Source organism: Glycine soja, chromosome 11 (genome assembly GCF_004193775.1).
Source record: "Glycine soja cultivar W05 chromosome 11, ASM419377v2, whole genome shotgun sequence".
Lineage (NCBI taxonomy): Eukaryota > Viridiplantae > Streptophyta > Magnoliopsida > Fabales > Fabaceae > Glycine > Glycine soja.
Window position 1 is genome coordinate 25189014 of NC_041012.1, and position 14007 is coordinate 25203020.

The following is a 14007-nucleotide window of genomic DNA, read 5'->3' on the forward strand; positions in this document are numbered from 1 at the left end:
TTTCGTTTTGGGCCAGAGTATTGTAATAGGGCCCAGTGACTTTGAGTGACTATTTTTAAATAGCTGCCTTGGGATTCGTGAAGGCATTCTGTTATGCTATTCATTATTCAGAGCTTTGTTTTAGGGTTTTCGTTTTTCTGTTTTGATGCTTCTGAGTTCGTAATGCAATTTTACGTTTTCTGCTTCTAATTACAATTTCGTTCTTGCTTCTTCTTCTACTCTCATTTACGTTTCTGTTCCATTTTACATTTCTGTTCATTTACGTTTCTGTTCATTTACGTTTCTGCTTCATGTTTCAATTGCGTTTTCTGTTTGAATCCATGGAAGGCTAGATTTTCTGGTGTTGTTTCCTTTTGAGGACGAAGCCCAACTCTCTTTGAGGTTTCACTTGTAATGTGGTTTCCTGGCAGTTCTCCCTTCACCAGTATCCCAAATTCGTGAATATTAATCAGTGCACGCTTCGTGTTCGATTAATTGCCTCTGAGCCTAACTTGCATTCATGCTTAATGGACGAAGGGCTAACTGGTGTATGTGGTGCCTGATCACGTATTGAAAACCCTAAGTTGATTTTCGCTTAGTAAATTGAAATAGGGTTGGATTAAGTGGTTGACTGTTAGGGACGAATTCTCCATAACCCAGGATAAGAGAATGGCTTCTGAATCAGAGGAAACAACCCGTTTTTAATATTAGTAGTTTCATATTCCAGTTTACTTGTTCTGCTCTTTAATCACAAAACAAACAAACCCCCCCAATCGTTACTGTTACTACAAGTATATTATGAACATTTGGTTTGTCACTGCTCGTTGGGAAACGACCTAGGATCACTTCCTAGTTACTGCATTTTCATGTTTATTTGATTCGGGTACGGCCTCGATCAGCTGGTAAGGGCTTCAACTCTAGTGTGGGTGGTGCCTGAACAGTGGGAGGAACTAGGGTAGGAGAAGAAGAGGAAGGTACCTCAGCCTGTACCTCATAAAGAAAGTCAAAAGTATATGTTCTTCCTACAACATGGTTAGTGCATTCTGACTCTAAAAAATCAACATCAAGAAGTAGAACACCCAGAAAATTAGAACCAGACTCAAATTCAAATTTAATCTCAGCATAAAAATCAGATACAGGATCAAATTCAAACTCAGATTCAGATTCATTGCATGAGGAATGACAAGTATGCAGATCAAATAAAAATGGATGTTTCCTATCATGAAGAGAATCAAAATCAAACATATAATCATCAACAATTTGATCAAGTATCTGATCACGAAAAATAGAATGATCCTCAGATGGATGTTTCATGGCATCAAGAATGTTAAAATGAACAACAATATCACCAAATTCCATAGACAATGTGCTAGCATAAACATCTATCTTGGTTTGGGCTGTTTTCATAAATGGCCTGCCTAAAATAATTGGAATTGAACCATGGGAAAATCCCTCTTCCATATCAAGAACATAGAAATCAGCAGGAAAAATAAGTTCACCAACCCGAACCAACACATCCTCTATGAAACCTGCGGGGTAAGCAACACTTCTATTTGCCAAATGAATCACCACATCTGTAGATTGCAAAGGTCCAAGAGATAAAGAATTGAAAATGGACAGAGGCATGACACTAACTGATGCTCCTAGATCTAGCATGGCATTCTCAAATTTGTTGTTCCCAATAATGCAAGGTATATAGAAAGTACCTGGGTCCTTACATTTCTCAGGAATGTGAGGAACAGATTTACCTATCAATGCTAACACATTTCTGCCCATGCTAATCCTTCCTTGCCTTTGAGCTTCCTTTTGTGGGTGCACAACTCCTTTAGAAACTTGGCATATCTTGGAATATGCTTGAGGGCATCTAGCAGAGGTATGTTCACCTCTACTTTCCTGAAGGTCTCCAAGATCTCCTTTTCCACTTCTTCCATTTTTTTGTTGGGAATTGCTTTATGTGGAAATGGAAGAGGGATAGGAGGCTGCTGCAAGTCAGAGCTACTAAAAGAAGGTCCACCTGCATGAAAATTTTTGTTAGCTCCCTGATTAGGAAGCTTCCTCTTTTGTGCAACTATCTCATCTTCTTTTTTAAGTTTAGAATGAAGCTTGACAGGTTCAGGTGCAGGTGCTGCTACTGGTGGAGGCACATGAATTTGGTTGCCAGACCTCAAGGTGATGGCACTCACATTTTTCAGATTCTACACAGTTTGTGAAGGCAATTTGTCAGAATTTTGGGACTGAGCTTGGTTCAACTGAGTAGCCATCTGCCCCATATGATTTGTCAGACTCTGAATGGAGGCTCTTGTCTCTTGCTGAAATTGCATATTCTGGATGGTCATTTGCCTCACTAACTCTTCTAAGGAAGGTTGAGGAGGAGCCTCAGTTCCTTGTTGTCTTTGTTGTGACTGCTGTTGTTGTTGCTGCATTGGAGGAGGAACATATGGCTTGCTTGGACCAGCAACATTCTGGAAAAGGAGGGACAGGTTGTTGTTGTTGTGGAGGACTTGTCCATCTCAGATTTGGATGATTCCTCCAACCTGGATTGTATCTGTTGCTTGAAAGGTCATAATTATTCTGTTGTTGTTGGTTTTGCTGCTGAGGAGGTCTATTTTAAATGTTTGCAACATAAGCTTCTGGTTGCTCATTGACTCCAGATTGCTGCAAAGAAGGATAGAGATCTGTATGGTGATCTACAGAAGAACATAGACCACAGACTCTTGCAACAGGTGCATATTTTTGATTCATGGCAAGCTGAGTTACTAGGTTGACCAAGGCATCAAGTTTTCCCTCAAGCTTTTTATTTTCAGTAGATGAAGATGAATCCGTGGCCAACTCATGGACTCCTCTAAGGACAATAGCATCATTTCTTGCACTGAATTGTTGGGAGCTGGAAGCCATCTTCTCAATCAAATTCCTAGCCTCAGTATGAGTCATATCACCAAGGGATCCACCACTGACAGCATCAATCATACTCCTCTCCATGTTGTTAAGTCCCTCATAGAAATATTGCAGAAGGAGTTGCTCAGAAATCTGGTGGTGAGGACAGCTTGCACACAATTTCTTGAATCTTTCCCAGTACTCATACAAGCTCTCTCCACTAAGTTGTCTGATGCCTGAAATGTCTTTTCTAATGGCAGTGGTCCTAGATGCAGGGAAGAATTTCTCTAAGAACACCCTCTTAAGGTCATCCCAACTGGTAATGGACCTGGGAGTAAGGTAGTACAACCAATCTTTCGCCACTCCCTCCAGAGAATGAGGAAAAGCTTTTAGAAAGATATGATCTTCCTGGACATCAGGGGGCTTCATGGTGGAACAAACAATATGGAACTCCTTAAGATGCTTATGAGGATCTTCACCTGCAAGACCATGAAACTTGGGCAGCAAATGTATTAGGCCAGTCTTGAGAACATATGGAACATCCTCATTAGGATATTGAATGCACAAGCTTTCATAAGTGAAATCAGGTGCAACCATCTCCCTAAGAGTCCTCTCACGAGGTGGAGGTTGAGCCATGTTCTCCGTATGAAAATTAGTAGTCGAATGCTCAAAATCAAAATGTTCAGAATCACCAGCAACAAAATACTCAGAGTGCTCAAAATGCACAAAATGCACAGAATGATCAGGATGCACACTATGCCTAAGTAATCTATGAAAGGTTCTATCTATTCCAGGATCAAAGGTTTGTAAATCACCTGGATTGCCCCTAGTCATGCACTATATGCAGCAAATCATGTGTTTCTCAAACAAGCACCAGGGGAGGGTTAAAACTACAACTATAGTCAAACGATATCCAAATGAGCTGAAATTTTGTGAGCAACACCCTAAAATCATGAAAAGATAGCGCAAAAATTTTCAGACAAAAATTCAAAGTCTAACTAGGAAAACTGCCTAAAGAAAGTTTAGAAAAATAAGACAATAATACTAGAAAAATAAAAAAATAAAAACTTAGTAAATAGCTGATTTTTCAAGTTTGGAGAACCCCAACCGGCTAAAGCGGTTGTCACAATATGGGAAGTTTTTTTCTACCCAAAATGCATATATAACAATAGTCATTCTGATAACCGGAGCAAAAGTTATGGCCGTTTTAAGTTTTGTTAAAAACAAGTTCCCAAATTTGTTGTCTCTCTCAAATTCAGCCACACCAAGTGCTCCTGGTATTTTTCACACAAAATATGGATCAAAAGAAACTACCACACAAAAAATCAGCCAAAAATAACAACTCTAACTATCAAAACAAAAATCACCAATTAAATTGCAAAATCAGTCGCTAATCACTGAAACAGGGAAGCACTAAACAGGGGATGCGACTGAAATGCAAAACAGAACACTACACAAAACAAAACAACACACACTCACAACGCTAAACAACACACTCAAAACAACTAAACACTATTATGAACCTTTGGACCACTACTCCCCGACAACGGCGCCAAATTTGATCGAGGCCCTACCCGAATCAAATAAACATTAAAAATGCAGTATCTAAGAAGTGATCCTAGGTCATCTCTCAGTGAGCAATGATCAACCAAATGTCCATAACATATGTTAATCAAACAGTAACGAAGTGGGGGGCTTGTTTGTTTTTGTAATTTAAACAACAAGCAAACTTGAATAAGAAAATAACAAAATTAAAACATGTTGTTTCCCCTTGATTCAAAAGAAAGTCTCTTATCCTAGGTTACGAGAATTTATCCCTAATCATTTCAACCACTTAATCCAACCCGAAATTAATTGACTAAGCAAAAATTAACATAAGGCTGTCATTATGTGATTAAGCAACACATACACCAATCAATCCCTCTCACATGTCCATTAAGCATGAACAAAACTGATCCATTAAGCATGAACATAAATTAAGCATAGAGACAATTAATCAAGCATTAAGCATGCATGGATTAATTAGCAACGAATACAAAGCAATTGGTGAAGGAGAAAAACTGATCAGAATTCAATAGTAATAACAAAACCTCAAAGAGAGTTGTGCTTGATCCTCAAGAGAGAACAACACTGGAAACTCAGCCTTCCATTAATTAGCAGAAAACGAAAACGAATTCAACGGCAGAAGCAGAAAACGAAATTGCAATTTGAAGCAAAAAAATGAATTTTTATTGCTACGTGAACAGTGCGCGTGAACAGTAACACGAAACTCCAAAAATGCCAAAACCCTAAAATTTTCTCTCCTGTCTTAATTGTCTGCCTTCTACTAAAACCCTAGTGCTATTATATAGGTCCTCAGCCCCAAAGCTTACAAATCTATTTTAAGTCCAAGCCCAAAAATGAAATAAAATAAAACTAGACGAAATAAAATAAAATTGTCTACTCTCTTCAAGTCCAAGTCGGTTCAGCCCAATTCCAGATCCAAGCGCAATTGCTTATAATTCTCCTGAAATTAAATTAAAAACACAAAATTAATCAAGTAGGCCCAAATGATAAAACTGCATAATTAATTTGACAATTAAGGCTAATCAGTAATTAAAATAGTGACAAAAAGGGTTAAGAAATAGGAGAAAATAATGACACATCACTTAGCTACACACACCCCTCTAATAGCTAAGCTCATCTCCTTGAGATGAGAAGCTAGAGCTTAACTACACACAACCCCTATAATAGCTAAACTTACCCCCATGCCAAAATACATGAAATATAAAAAAGTCCCTACTACAAAGACTACACAAAATGCCCTGAAATACAAGGCTAAAAACCCTATACTACTAGAATGGCAAAAATACAAGGCCCAAAAGAAGGAAAAACCTATTCTAATATTTACAATGAAGAGTGGACCCAACCTTGGCCTATGGGCTCAGAAATCTACCCTGAGGTTCATGAGAACCCTAGGGCCTTCTTTAGTAGCTCTAGCCCAATCCTCTTGGAGTCTTCTATCCAATACTCTTGGGGGGTAGGATTGCATCATATGCTAGCTCAGACTACGGTATTACAGTCTCAATTAGAAAAATCTTTTACCAATGTTATGGATTGCCTTACAAAAGAAGAAGAAAAAGAATTGCAAAAATTCCTAGAAGAGTTAGATGGGTTGAAAGGAGGTCCTTCAGAAAAAGTTATGTTTGTAGAATTGAAAAAGGACAGTTTCTCAGAGAAGGCTAAGGTGGACCTAAAGATTTTGCCAAAGCATTTGAAGCATGTGTTCTTTGAAGATAATGAGGCAAGTCCAGTGGTCATTAGCAACTCTTTGACTAATCAGGAGGAGTCTCGGCTAGCGGAAGTTTTGAAGAAGCATAAGGCAGCTATTAGATGGCACATTTCTGACCTTAAGGGAATTAGCCCTTCCTATTGCATGCACAAGATCAACATGGAAGTCGAGTACAAACCTGTGAGACAATTGTAGAGAAGAATGAATCCTTCTATAAAGGAAGAAGTGCTTAAGTTACTGGAAGCAGGCCTCATCTATCCCATTTTTGATAGTGCATGGGTTAGCCCTGTACAGGTAGTCCCAAAGAAAGGTGGCATGACAATAATCAGGAATGAAAAGAATGATTTGATCCCCACAAGAACGGTCACAGGGTGGAGGATGTGCATCAATTACAGAAAGTTAAATGATGCCAAAAGGAAGGATCACTTTCCTCTTCCTTTCATGGACCAGATGCTTGAGAGATTAGCTGGTCAATCATTCTATTGTTTTTTGGATGGCTACTCTAGTTACCTGAATCAAATAAACATTAAAAATGCAGTATCTAGGAAGTGATCCTAGGTCATCTCCCAACGAGCAATGGTCAACCAAACGTTCATAACAGATTGTAATAAAACAATAATGAATGGGGGGGTTGTTTGTTTTTGTAAATTAAACAGCAAGAAAATTTGAATTAGAAAATATCAGAATTAAAACACATTGTTTCCCCTTGATTCACAAGCAAGTCTCTTATCCTAGGTTATGAGGATTTATCCTTTATCAGTTCAACCACTTAATCCAACCCTAAATTAAATTACTAAGCGAAATTTAAGATAAGGCATTCATTATGTGATTAAGCAACACATACACCAATTAATCATGAACGAAACTGATTATTTAGCATGAACGTAAATTAAGCGCAAAGACAATTAATCAAGCACTAAGCATGCATGGATTAATAGCAACAAATACAGAGTAATTGGTGACGAGGAAAAACTGATCAGAATTCAATAGTAATAATAAAACCTCAAAGAGAGTTGTGCTTGATCCTTAAGAGAAACAACACTGGAGACTTAGCCTTCCATTAATCAATAGAAAACGAAATTGTAGTAGAAAACGAAGAAAACTAGAATTATTCTCCAAAACGAAAAAAGCTAAAACGCAAGAGAGAGAGAGAGAGAGCCTAAAACTAGAACCTTGGTGCTATTATATAGTTCTCAGCCCCAAAGCTTACAAATCTATTTTAAGTCCAAGCCCATAAATAAAATAAAATCTAGATAAGATAAGATAACACAAAATCTAGATGAACTAATATCTAGATGAAATAAAAACTAGATAAGATAAGATCTAGATAAAATAATATCTAGATGAGATAAAATCTAGATAGGATAAGATAAAATCTAGATGAAATAATATCTAGATGAAATAAAATCTAGATAAGATAAGATTTGGTAGAATAAAATTGTCTGCTCTCTTCAAGTCCAAGCCCAATTCCGGATTCAAGCCCAATTACTTATAATTCTCCTGAAATTAAATTAAAAACACAAAATTAATCCAGTAGGCCCAAATGATAAAACTGCATAATTAATTTGACAATTAAGGCTAATCAGTAATTAAAATGGTGACAAAAAGGGTTAAGAAATATGAGAAAATGATGACACATCAGCCCTGTACAGGTAGTCCCAAAGAAAGGTGGCATGACAATAATCAGGAATGAAAAGAATGATTTGATCCCCACAAGAACGATCACATGGTGGAGGATGTGCATTAATTACAGAAAGTTAAATGATGCCAAAAGGAAGGATCACTTTCCTCTTCCTTTCATGGACCAGATGCTTGAGAGATTAACTGGTCAATCATTCTATTGTTTTTTGGATAGCTACTCTGGTTACAATCAAATTTTTGTGGACCCAAATGATCAAGAGAAGACAGCTTTTACCTGCCCCTTTGGCATGTTTGCTTACAGAAGAATGTCCTTCGGGCTTTGCAATGCTCCTGTCATACCCTAATTTCTTCCGGGGACCATTGTTTGATGGCATGCAACCTTCGCTTGACCGCTTCAAGGAACTTGACACCCATCGTTAAGCAATTCGTGAAGTTCCGCGAAATGTCAGTAGTCGAAATAAAACATTATTGCGCAATCCGTAAAGTTCTGTAACATTCTAGAAGCCGAAGAGGGGATGGTTGCGTAATCTGTAAAGTTTCGTGACATTACGAAAAGAAAACAAGTATCGTTACGTAATTCGTGAGGTTCCGTAACGTTACGAAAAAAGAATCAGCAAAAAAGGGGCAAATGGGGGGTGTATTTAGTAAAATGGGGTGATGCAAATAGCAAATTTCAAATCTGGGCCCTTCTAGAGGTTTCTAGGAATTTTCTTGCTTAAGGTGGAAGAAACCTAGCTCACCTAGGCGAGCTGAGCTCACCTGGGCGAGCTGGGCGGCAACCACCTCCCCTGTTTTGTTAAAAAATGGCTTCCAGAGCTTCCGGGACTCCCGTAATGCTTCCTTAAAATTCCCATAACCCTAAATAAGCATATTTCAGTTAATATGGGTGAGAAGGAAGAGAAACAAGAAGAAAATCAAGTCCTATAGGCTTCCGTAACTTTTACGTAAATTACGAAAGAAGGGGGTGAACTTATCAAAATGGGGGGAGCAAATAGAAATTTTGAAATTTGGGTGTTCCAGAGTATTTTCAAAGCAGGATTGCTTCTGGAGAGGCGAGCTGGACGACAACCTCCTCCCCCCTTTTACTATAAATAGGCAGAAGGGGGTTGTTCTAAGTGTCCCTGATCCCCCTGGCTATGCATTTCTGCTGTTTTGGGTGAAAAAAAATTATTTCCATGAAGAAAATCCAAGCCGAGGTGCTTCCGTAACGCTTCCGAGATGTTTCCGTAAGCAAATCCGTGAAGGTTTTCCTCTGTTCTTCACCGTTCTTCATCCGTTCTTCGTTCTTCAACGGGTAAGTTTCCAAATCCGAGACTTTTAATTCATTTCTTGTTTTTTGGCTTTCATCTTTATTTCGTTTACTTTCAATTTTCATTTCTTCCATTTTTAACGTGCTTTAACCGTTTATTTAAGTCATTTTCTCACCTAATAAATGATAAAACGAATTTCAACCGATCATTTGCATTGTAATCTCGTTTAATCACTATTAAAAAAAATCTAACTGATCATTCACGGTGTAATCTCGGTTAAACCAAAAAAAGCAAAATAATAATAAAATAATCAAAATATCTTGAAAAATAATAATAAAATAATCAAAATATCTTTGAATAAAATAATCAAAAAAATCAATCGGACGTTTTTTCTTTGGAAGTTTTCTTGGATCAATTGATTAATAACCAAAGTGAATCTAAGGCTAAAATCAACTCACAAATCAAGCTTTGTCCGCAAAAAAAAATCACTAAAAACCGTTTTAAGGTCCAACGACTTAAATAATCCTCTTTGCTTTTATTGGTTAACATGGACCGTTCAAAAGCATAAAATCAACATGTAACTTTACCACTTTTGCAAGAACTACGTAGGTCTGATTTCCTCTTCGATGGAGGATACGTAGGAGCAAATGCCCCACTTTTTGTCGACCTCGTGAGATGGTTAGAGGTCCAACGCCTTAGCTTTCTCACCAAGTAAAATGGATCATTTTAAGGTCCAACGCCTTAAATGACCCCCTTCCAAGTAAAAAGAATCACCTGATTCGCCCCTTTTGAAAGAACTACGTAGGTCTGATTTCCTTATCACAATTAAGGAATACGTAGGAGTAAGGGAAACACCCTTGTCGACCACAAAAAGATAAAAAAATACAAAAAAGGCATAAAAAGACATAAAAACGTAAAAAAGGGAAAATAAAACAATTTGGAGACATATTTGCACACTTGATTAAAGGTTGTCGTCCCTTGTGAGGGACGAGTGAGGTGCTAATACCTTCCCCGTGCATAAATACAACTCCCGAACCTTTCACACTTAAAGTTCGTAGACCACACCTTTCCGGTTTTTCCGACATTTTCCTCGAATAAACGTTGGTGGCGACTCCGTGCATTTTTCTTTCTTGGAAGACGCACCCGCTGAGCCCTCGCATCGCCCTCCCGCTGAAGGGTAGGTTGCGACAGTTGACGACTCCACTGGGGACTATTGTTAGAGAGTTAGCCCAATCAATCAGTGTGCTTTCCTTACTATGACTTCCCTTTTGTTCTTTTTCTTTGTATTTTTTCTTATGTTCTTGTATATATAAACTCTTTTGATGCTTTTAGTGTGTTTTAAAATGTATGCATGAGTTAATATTTATTTATTTGATGCACACAAACACCAACACTATTTGCATACATGGTGAGTTGAAAAGGGGCCCTATACCCGAGTCCATGGGAACATAAGGAGTGGAGGTGAATCTGTGGTCATGCTAGGTCTCCGACTTGCTTGATTACAGTGAACCCTCTTCTAGAGTTTTTCTCTTTGATAACATATTGTTGCTAGTAGTCCCTACTACCGCAATATGTTCTTCGAAGGGGATGATACCTCTAGAGACCATCAAGAGAGATATGACCACCTTGGGAATTATCATTAAAAGGCCTTTTGGTTCCTTCCGTGTAGGTCCCTAAAATAGGGGCACGGAGCAAACACGCTGCGTGCCATTTTAAACACTGCCATGCATGTAGTCCTAAATGTCATGTACGCCTTTGCTTGTAATTATTTATGGATATTGTCATACCATGTGCATCCCCGTGTTATGCTTTTGCACGTCTACATCATGTCGTCACGCACGCGTTGTATGTTGGTCTCGTCTTTTGTCATGGGAAGCCAGAAAATCCATATCACCTTCTTAAACTGCACATATGGGGCACTGCACCCCCAAATGCGCAAGTAAGAAGAGATAATTTTCCGGGCCCTCGTGTCCGTAAATGCATTCATATCATGCATCGCATAAGCATCTCTTTATGGCATCATAATGAACATATCGTTCCTGCATTTGTCTGTTATCATATTCCAGCATCACATTTTGCATGAGTCATTGCATCATCATGCATATGCGTTCAACATACTTTTTGTTCTACAAACTGCATACCTTTTGTTTTCATGTTCGCTCATGCATGATCCTTGCATTTTCCTATGCAAAACAAAAACAAAAAGGGAAGCATGAAAATTCATGATGCATTCTTAGTTGTATATATTTGGTACCATTAGCCAACCATGTTGGGATCATAAACCCGTTTCACTTAAAAACAAAATGATTGAACATGGTACCTAATGCATGGTTAACTAAGAAGTGATGTTTCTTCGGGCATCTCAATTTCATAATTACATTTTCCATGCATAGCTTAAAGTATGCCCGATTCATTCATCCCTATGAAATGTTGTTGAAGTATTGGCGATCAGAATTGCCACTCCTTGGATTATAGGGTTGAACCAAGCTCATGCTTTTACGAAAAGGTTCATCAAGTCAAGTTGAAATATGGAAGTAACCATCTTGCAAAAATTGGGGCAGAAGATGGATCGAGTTACATCACTGCTTCGTCTACTGCCAAACACATTTAGGATTATTGATGTCCTTGTTACTTCCAGTTTCACCTTGACAAAGATGTCATGGACCATGTTGAAAATCTAAATTGATTCAACCCCATGTCCTGCATAAAAATTCACAATACTGTGCATCATTCGCATACATCCGTGCTTTTCATTGGTTACATTGCTCGTTGCATTCTTTCTTTGAAAAAAAAAGGAACTTAATCATTGTTATCAAAAAGAGAAGAACATGCTTTACGGCGCCCTTATCGAACCCATGCTAGAGCTAGAGTAATGGGTGAAGTAGAGGAGGTGCAAGAGAAGATGAAGGTCGGCATAGAGGCCATGAAAGAGCAAGTGGCCACAATGATGGAGGCCATGATGAGCATGAAGAAGATAATGGAAGCCAATACGGTTGCAGTTGCCACTACCAGCGCTGTTGCTAAGGTGAACCCGATGCCCTCATCTGGCCTTAACCAAATGAATCATCCAACCTCATATATGGTAGGCAAAGATTTGGGAAGTACGGGCGGCCCCAATTATGTGCAAATTCAAAACAAGCACGCCTTCCCACCATATGGCTTGCCTCCCAACTATACGCCACACAATGTGGCGTACACTCCCAATGAGAATGTCAATAACTCCACTCCTATACTCATTGAGAGCCAACAACCTCAATCTGATCATGCACATGTCTCTCGACCCATGGGGGAGACACATGAAATGCCTCATCACAATCTAGCCGACTTCGAGCCTTGCCTCGGATATGCCACTGAAGGGCAAGCAGTTGGTGGTATACCCCTGCAAAACACTTTGGATGGCCCTCAATTTTGCCCCCAACCACAACCCTCACATTCCACAACGGTTAAAAACCCTTATGCTACGGCAAAAATGGGAGAAGTTGAATCATCTAGAGGAAAGGCTCAAGGCCATTGAAGGAGGCGAAGATTATGCCTTTGCTAACCTAGAAGAGTTGTTCCTAGTACCCAATATCATCACCCCTCCCAAGTTCAAGGTGTCGGACTTTGACACTTACAAGGGGACTACTTGCCCCATGAACCATCTAAAGATGTATTGTCGAAAGATGGGGGCATACGCAAAAGATGAGGAACTGCTGATACATTTCTTCCAAGAAAGTCTTACTGGGGTAGCTGTTACCTGGTACACTAAATTGAAACCTTCCCGAGCCATTCTTGGAAGGACCTAATGGTTGCCTTCGTTAGACAGTATCAGTACAATTCTGATATGGCTTCGGATAGGATGCAACTATAGAACATGTGCAAAAAAGAGCATGAATCCTTCAAGGAATATGCCCAAAGGTGGAGGGATCTGGCAGCTCAAGTAGCGCCCCCAATAACAAAGAAAGAGATTATCACAATGATAGTAGACACGTTACCGGTGTTCTACTATGAAAATGGTGGGTTACACACCTTCAAGTTTTACAGATTTGGTCTTCGCCAGCGAAAGGATCGAAGTGGATCCGAAAAGAGGGAAATTTAATCATCATGCTTGGACGACTGAGAAAACAGGGGTAAATGAAGAGGGTGAGAATGAGGGAGAAACCCATGCAGTGACTGCCATTCCTATACAACCAAGTTTCCCACCAACCCAACAATGTCATTACTCAGCCAATAACAAACCTTCTCCTTACCCACCACCCAGTTATCCACAAAGGCCATCCCTAAATCAACCACAAAGCCTGTCTACCGCACTTCCATTGACGAACACCACCTTTAGCACAAACCAAAACACCAACCAAGAAATGAATTTTGCAGCGAAAAAGCCTATAGAATTCACCCCAATTCCGGTGTCCTATGCTAACTTGCTCCCATATCTACTTGATAATTCAATGGTAGCCATAACCCCAGCCAAGGTTCATCAACCTCCATTTCTCCGAGAATACGACTCGAACGCAACGTGTGCTTGTCATAGAGAAGCCCCAGGGCGTTCCATTGAGCATTGTAGGGCCCTAAAGCGTAAGGTGCAAGGTCTAATTGATGCGGGCTGGCTGAAATTTGAGGAGAATCGCGTGTAAATCCTGACATTGACAAGAGATGCCACACATGGAACAGTTTTGAAAGCTGTTGTTAGATGTCTCTAATGACTCATCAGGATTTTCAAGTTTATACCATTATTGTAAACCACAGTTACAATGCTAAATAAAATGGATAAATTTGATATCTTTGTCCCTCATCCTCTCACAAACGCATCTTTGCTTATTCAGTTTTCACCGGAATGTGGGTGCAAGCCATTGGTCTGTTTGCTCAAGCGACCTACGCTCTTGAGTTTGGACTTCCAAGACCGTTCAATCAGAAATTACTTATGCTACACATTTGGTGAGGGTGCCGTAAAATGACAAGTAAAGAAAAAATAAGTTTCAAAATAAAAATAAAAAAAGAAGAATTTGATTGACT

General features: G+C 39.1%; 1 non-coding gene and 1 pseudogene across 1 annotated transcript; one reads left to right on the forward strand and one right to left on the reverse strand.

Moving 5' to 3' along the window:
• Positions 1-1012: 1012 nt before the first annotated feature.
• LOC114373104 lies at positions 1013-4029 on the reverse strand (annotated as a pseudogene).
• LOC114377794 lies at positions 3005-3111 on the forward strand. The gene has a single exon (XR_003659227.1). It is a non-coding gene; the product is annotated as a small nucleolar RNA R71 (small nucleolar RNA).
• Positions 4030-14007: the final 9978 nt, after the last annotated feature.